We start from the raw sequence: 6,000 nt of genomic DNA on the forward strand, positions 1-6,000 counted from the left end.
CTATTTTCTTGATGGTAATATAATGGCATCATAATTAACTTGGTAGGAAATTGAAAGAAATTAATTGAAATTGTAATTATTGTTATATGACCACATTTAAGGAGCTTTGAAGTTAAAAAAAAATTATAATCAGCTCTTTTGCACTGTGCAGCTGGTAAGACAGTATAGCAATAATATCTTTTTAAAGAAATGTGTATGCAATTGAGCATTCATTTGATGACTGATGTCTCATCCAAAATCAAGAATATCTGAGCGATGAAAAATAAAGCGATAAAAGCAGTAATACTATAATTATTTATCTATAATTAGGTAAATATTATGCTTTCACTCAGTCAAGAATAATTAAATTTACATCATAAATAATTAAAGTTATGTCATCTGTGGGTTTTAACTGATCATTGATAATTGGATTGTTTTAGTTTAGTTTATTGTCATTGCACCTCAAACAACAAAATTAAATGCCATCTTCAGTGTACATTATACATAAAAAAAATAAAACAAAAACACACATCCTTCACATTCTATACAACTGTATTGAAAACCCCTGATATTGCATTAATATTGCACTATAAGTAGAACTCAATATAGTTACTGCTCTGGGGTAGAAGTTGTTTTTCAGCATATTTGTCCTTTTTTAATTGTCCTGTAGCATCTGCCCGATGGTAATAGTTCAAAAAAAAAGGATGCCCAGGATGAGATGGATCTTTAAGAATGCTTTGAACTTTCTTAAAGCAGCGGGAGCTATAAAGCTCTTCCAAAGAGTGGGGAGGGCAACCAATGATTCTCTGGGCAATGATGTTAACTCTCTGGAGCCCTGTCCTATCTGCCACTGTGCAATTGGTGCAGTAAGTTAAAAAACTGTCTATGGTGCAGTGGTAGAAGGTCACTAGCAGTTTTCCATTCAGTTGTTGTTTCCTGAGAAGTCTCTGGTAGTATAATCTCTGCTGGGCCCTTTTGACCAGTGCTGCAATGTGAATGCCCCATGTCAGGTTCTCTTTTATGATAACATCCAGAACCTTAAAACTAACCACTTGCTTCACTTGGTCTCCATTGAAAAGCAAGGGCTGGATGTCTGATCTATGCCTTCCATAGTACACTATAAGCTCCTTGGTCTTATTGGTGTTAAAGACCAAGTTATTGTCTCCACACCATAAAAGCAACCGGTCCATCTCATCTCAATAGGCAGACTCATCCTCCCCTCCCCCCCAAGATGAATCCCATCACTGTTGTATTATCTGCAAATTTAATAATAGTATTATTGGTGTGAATGAGAATGCAGTCATGTACATAAAGAGTATAGAGTAAGGGACTAAAACACGCAACCCTGTGGTATACCAGTGTTAAGAATACAATACAATACAATACAATACAATACAATACAATACAATACAATAGTAGAGTTGGAAGGGACCTTGGAGGTCTTCTAGTCCAACCCCCTGCCTAGGCAGGAAACCCTATACCGTTTCAGACAAATAGCTATCCAACATCTTCTTAAAGACTTCCGGTGTTGGGGCATTCACAACTTCTGGAGGCAAGCTGTTCCACTGATTAATTGTTCTGTCAGGAAATTTCTCCTCAGTTCTAAGTTGCTTCTCTCCTTGATTAGTTTCCACCCATTGCTTCTTGTTCTACCCTCAGGTGCCTTGGAGAATAGTTTGACTCCCTCTTCTTTGTGGCAACCCCTGAGATATTGGAACAATAAGGGCTGAGGAGATATGATTACCTAATCTGACCTTCTAACAGTGGGCAGACAGGAAATTCATAGCATGTAATCCATTAATAAAATCTGTTCTTTTCTCTTCACAGGTAAATATAAAATTTGTCCTTACAATTGCTGCTATTGGATAATTTGACTTTTGTATCTCAAAACATAAAGTTTAAAGGTTCAAAATAAAGTGCATAGGTAAAAACAACATCGCATTGAAAAATGGTTTTATTCACTATTCTAAATTATGGCATATTATTTCTCCTACAGTTATACAGAAACTTAAATTTCAAATTGCATATGCTGTTGATGCTTTCTCTTTCAGCTAATGGAGGTTATAGTTTCAGTTAATAGTCTACAGCTCCATGTTCATTTATTCTTCTACTAAAGAATATCTCTTGAAAGGGCTTTGTGTGGAAGCTTTAGTAACTATAGCTATATAACTTATAAGGCAGTGTTTCTCAATCTTTGCAGCTTTAAAATATGTGGACTGCTGACTGGAGAATTTGGGGAGTTGAAGTTCGCATATCTTAAAATTGTCAAGGTTGAGGAACACTGTTCTAAATGACATTCTTCATTAAGTTGGAGAAATATTTGTTTATGTTCAATAATCACGTCATCTAATTGTTTCTCAATATAGTAACGTTGTGGAAGACCATTGTATTTCAACATCTTTGAATTTTTCCTTCATAGTAAGATTCTAGAACTTTAGACTTCATGGGGTTGTGATGTTATCTACATTGCTTGTTGTTTTCTACTCATGCTAACAGAGATAAGGGAACAATCTTAACATAGCTCTAATACACTAGGGAGAACCCCAAGATCAATTGCGTTGGCGCCTGCTTATCTGTATATTTATCAGACTCTTGATCTACATCCAGGTACTGGGAAGGGAGGGGGGGTAACCAGGCCAGGAGGGAAGCCAGTGCCAGACGAACAGGTGAGTCCAGGAGGGAAGTGAGTGGAATGGGGGGGGGGTGTGAGGGAACAAGCTATTCCAGTAGAGCAGCGGTTCTCAAATAGTGGGGCGTGCCCCCCTGGGGGGGCGCGAGGCTCCGTAAAGGGGGGCGCGAAGGCTCCCTTTCCATCTGGGTGCAACGGCGGCGGCGTGGGCGAGGCATAATATATCCCGGCTTGAAGTGGCAGCGCTGGGGACTGCTCAGAGACTCATCAGAGCCGCGGGCTGGATCTGTGCAAGAAGCCTGCTCGGGCGGGGGTGGGAGGGAGGGAAGCATGGCTGTCCCAGGCTTCCCTCCCTCCCCCCCCCCAGCCCAAGCAGACTTTTTGCACAGCTCCAGCCCGCGGCTCTGATGAGTCTCTGAGCAGTCCCCAGCGCTGCCACTTCAAGCCGGGATATATTCTGCCATTCCCTCGGCGGCGTCTTTATGCAGGTAGCTCGCCTCCCCGCCAGCAGCTCCACCGCCAACATTCCGTCTGGAAGCGGAAGCGCAACAGCCGCTGTTGGGGAAGGGACAAAGGGGCGGCGGTCGCCCGATCTTGCCACCCCCACCCCTTCGCCCCTGGTAACGGCGACTGTTGTGCTGCTGCTTCCAGCTGGGATGCTGGAGGAGCTGCTGGCAGGGAGGGAGGGAAGAAAGGGAGGAGGGAGTAAGGATAGACAAGCAAGAGGGAAAGAGGAAAGAAGGCAAGCAGGCAGGAAGGAGGCAGAAGGAAGGAGGGAAGAATGGAACTGGAAGGGAGGCAGGGAAGGAGGGAGGGAGAAAGGAAGGATAGGAGGATAGGGAAAGAGGAAAGAAGGCAGGCAGGCGGGGGAAAGAGGAAGGAGGGAACTGGAAGGGAGGCAGGAAGGAAGGGAAGGAGGAAGGGAGGGTGGAAGGAAGGATAGACAAGCAAGAGGGAAAGAGGAAAGAAGGCAAGCAGGCAGGAAGGAGGCAGAAGGAAGGAGGGAAGAATGGAACTGGAAGGGAGGCAGGGAAGGAGGGAGGGAGAAAGGAAGGATAGGAGGATAGGGAAAGAGGAAAGAAGGCAGGCAGGCAGGGGGAAAGAGGAAGGAGGGAACTGGAAGGGAGGCAGGAAGGAAGGGAAGGAGGAAGGGAGGGTGGAAGGAAGGATAGACAAGCAAGAGGGAAAGAGGAAAGAAGGCAAGCAGGCAGGAAGGAGGCAGAAGGAAGGAGGGAAGAATGGAACTGGAAGGGAGGCAGGGAAGGAGGGAGGGAGAAAGGAAGGATAGGAGGATAGGGAAAGAGGAAAGAAGGCAGGCAGGCAGGGGGAAAGAGGAAGGAGGGAACTGGAAGGGAGGCAGGAAGGAAGGGAAGGAGGAAGGGAGGGTGGAAGGAAGGATAGACAAGTAAGAGGGAAAGAGGAAAGAAAGCATGTGACTACGGTGGGAGTCGAGGAAAGACCGGTGTGCTATGTTATGCAGAGGTGTACTTATAACAATTTTATAGACAAATTAGACTATTTACAGTCGCGCGGGGGGGGGGGCGCGAAATGTTTTCTTCTTCCTAGGGGGGGCATGACAGAAAATAATTGAGAAGCACTGCAGTAGAGGGTTGTTTTATTGCAACGGTCGCGGGGAGGGGGGGATGCAAGGACAAGAGAAGATCACAAGGTCGGTTGGGAGACCGTGGCTGCTGGCTACGCCCGGTCGTTTGTACCAACCCCCGCAACCTAGGTGGTCGGGAACTACAGAGACAGGGCCTGCGGCTGATGCTTTGCAATGCAAGGTCCGTGACCAATAAGGCCCCCCTCATTAATGAGTTGATCTCCGAGGGGGAGCTGGACCTTGCAGGAATAACGGAGACCTGGTTGGGTCGCGAGGGTGGTTTACCCCTCGTGGAAATGTGCCCACCAGGTTTCCATGCATTCCATCAGCCTCGGGCCCTGGGTAAGGGTGGAGGGGTGGCGGTAGTTATACGGGATGGCCTAGAGCCGAGGGAGTTCACTGTTCCTCAGATATCCGGGTGTGAGTCACTTGGTGTGAAATGGGGCCCAGGGAGGCAGTGGGGTTTGCTGATTGTATACTTGGCTCCTCGCTATACGTCAGCAGCCCTGCCCGAGCTCCTCGAGCTGATCTCGGAGACGGCGGTGGAGATCCCCAAACTTTTAGTTATGGGGGACTTCAACCTGCCGTCGACGGGAGCAGCATCCGAGGTAGCTCGGGAATTCATGGCTTCCATGACAGCCATGGGTCTGACCCAACTAATTCAGGGCCCCACACACGAAGGTGGTCACACACTGGACCTTGTTTTTGTATCTGAGCAGTGGACGAGTGATCTGGGAATAGGGGATTTAGATATTACCCCCCTGTCATGGTCAGATCACTCATGTCTCCGGCTAGACTTCCCTGGCGCTACCCCCCACTGCGAGGAGGCGGAGCCAGTTCGTCCAAGCTGGTACCGCCCCAAGCACCTGATGGAACCAGATAGGTTCCAGAAGGAGCTTGGGCCATTACCTGTAGCCCTGACCCGCGCTCGGTCGGAGGACCTAGTGGCCACCTGGAATAGGGCGACGGCTGGGGCCTTGGACCGGGTTGCACCTTTGCGACCTCTCCTACGGGAGCGACTCACCCGGGCACCTTGGTATACCGAGGAGCTCAGGGTGATGAAGCGCTATAGAAGACGTCTAGAGAGCAGGTGGAGGTCCTCACGCTCCGAGTCTGACCGAACACAGGTAAGAGCCTATTTACGGACCTACCTTGTGGCATTGAGAGCGGCCAAACGTAGACATTGCGCCGCTCTTATTGCATCTGCGGATAACCGCCCTGCCGCCCTGTTTAGGGTGACCCGCTCCCTCTTGGTTCAGGAGACGCGGGGGACACCCTTACAGGGAAGAGCAGAGGAGTTTGGAGAATATCTACAGAACAAAGTCGCTCAGATCCGAAGCGGATGGGCCCCCTCCAGTGGTCTGGACGGGCCGTCAACAGCGAGTCTTGTGAATCCACTCTGGGAGGAGTTTGACTCTGTTGCCCCCGAGGATTTAGACAGGTTGCGTGGACGGCTACGACCCACCACATGTTCATTGGACCCGTGTCCCTCCTGGTTGGTACTGGCATCCTGGGAGGTGACATGAGGCTGGCTTCTGGGCCTGGTGAATGGCTCGTTGGGGTAGGGATCCTTACCATCTGCCTTGAAAGAGGCGGTGGTGAGGCCCTTACTCAAGAGGTCTTCGCTTGACCCAATGGAGCTAGCTAATTATCGTCCAGTCTCCAACCTTCCCTTTCTGGTGAAGGTTGTTGAGAATGTGGTGGCGCAGCAATTTCCACGTCACCTTGATGAATCCGACTATCTAGACCCACGTCAGTCCGGCTTCCGACCCGGACACAGCACAGAGAC

Source organism: Natrix helvetica (assembly GCF_964273705.1).
Source record: "Natrix helvetica genome assembly, chromosome: 4".
Lineage (NCBI taxonomy): Eukaryota > Metazoa > Chordata > Lepidosauria > Squamata > Natricidae > Natrix > Natrix helvetica.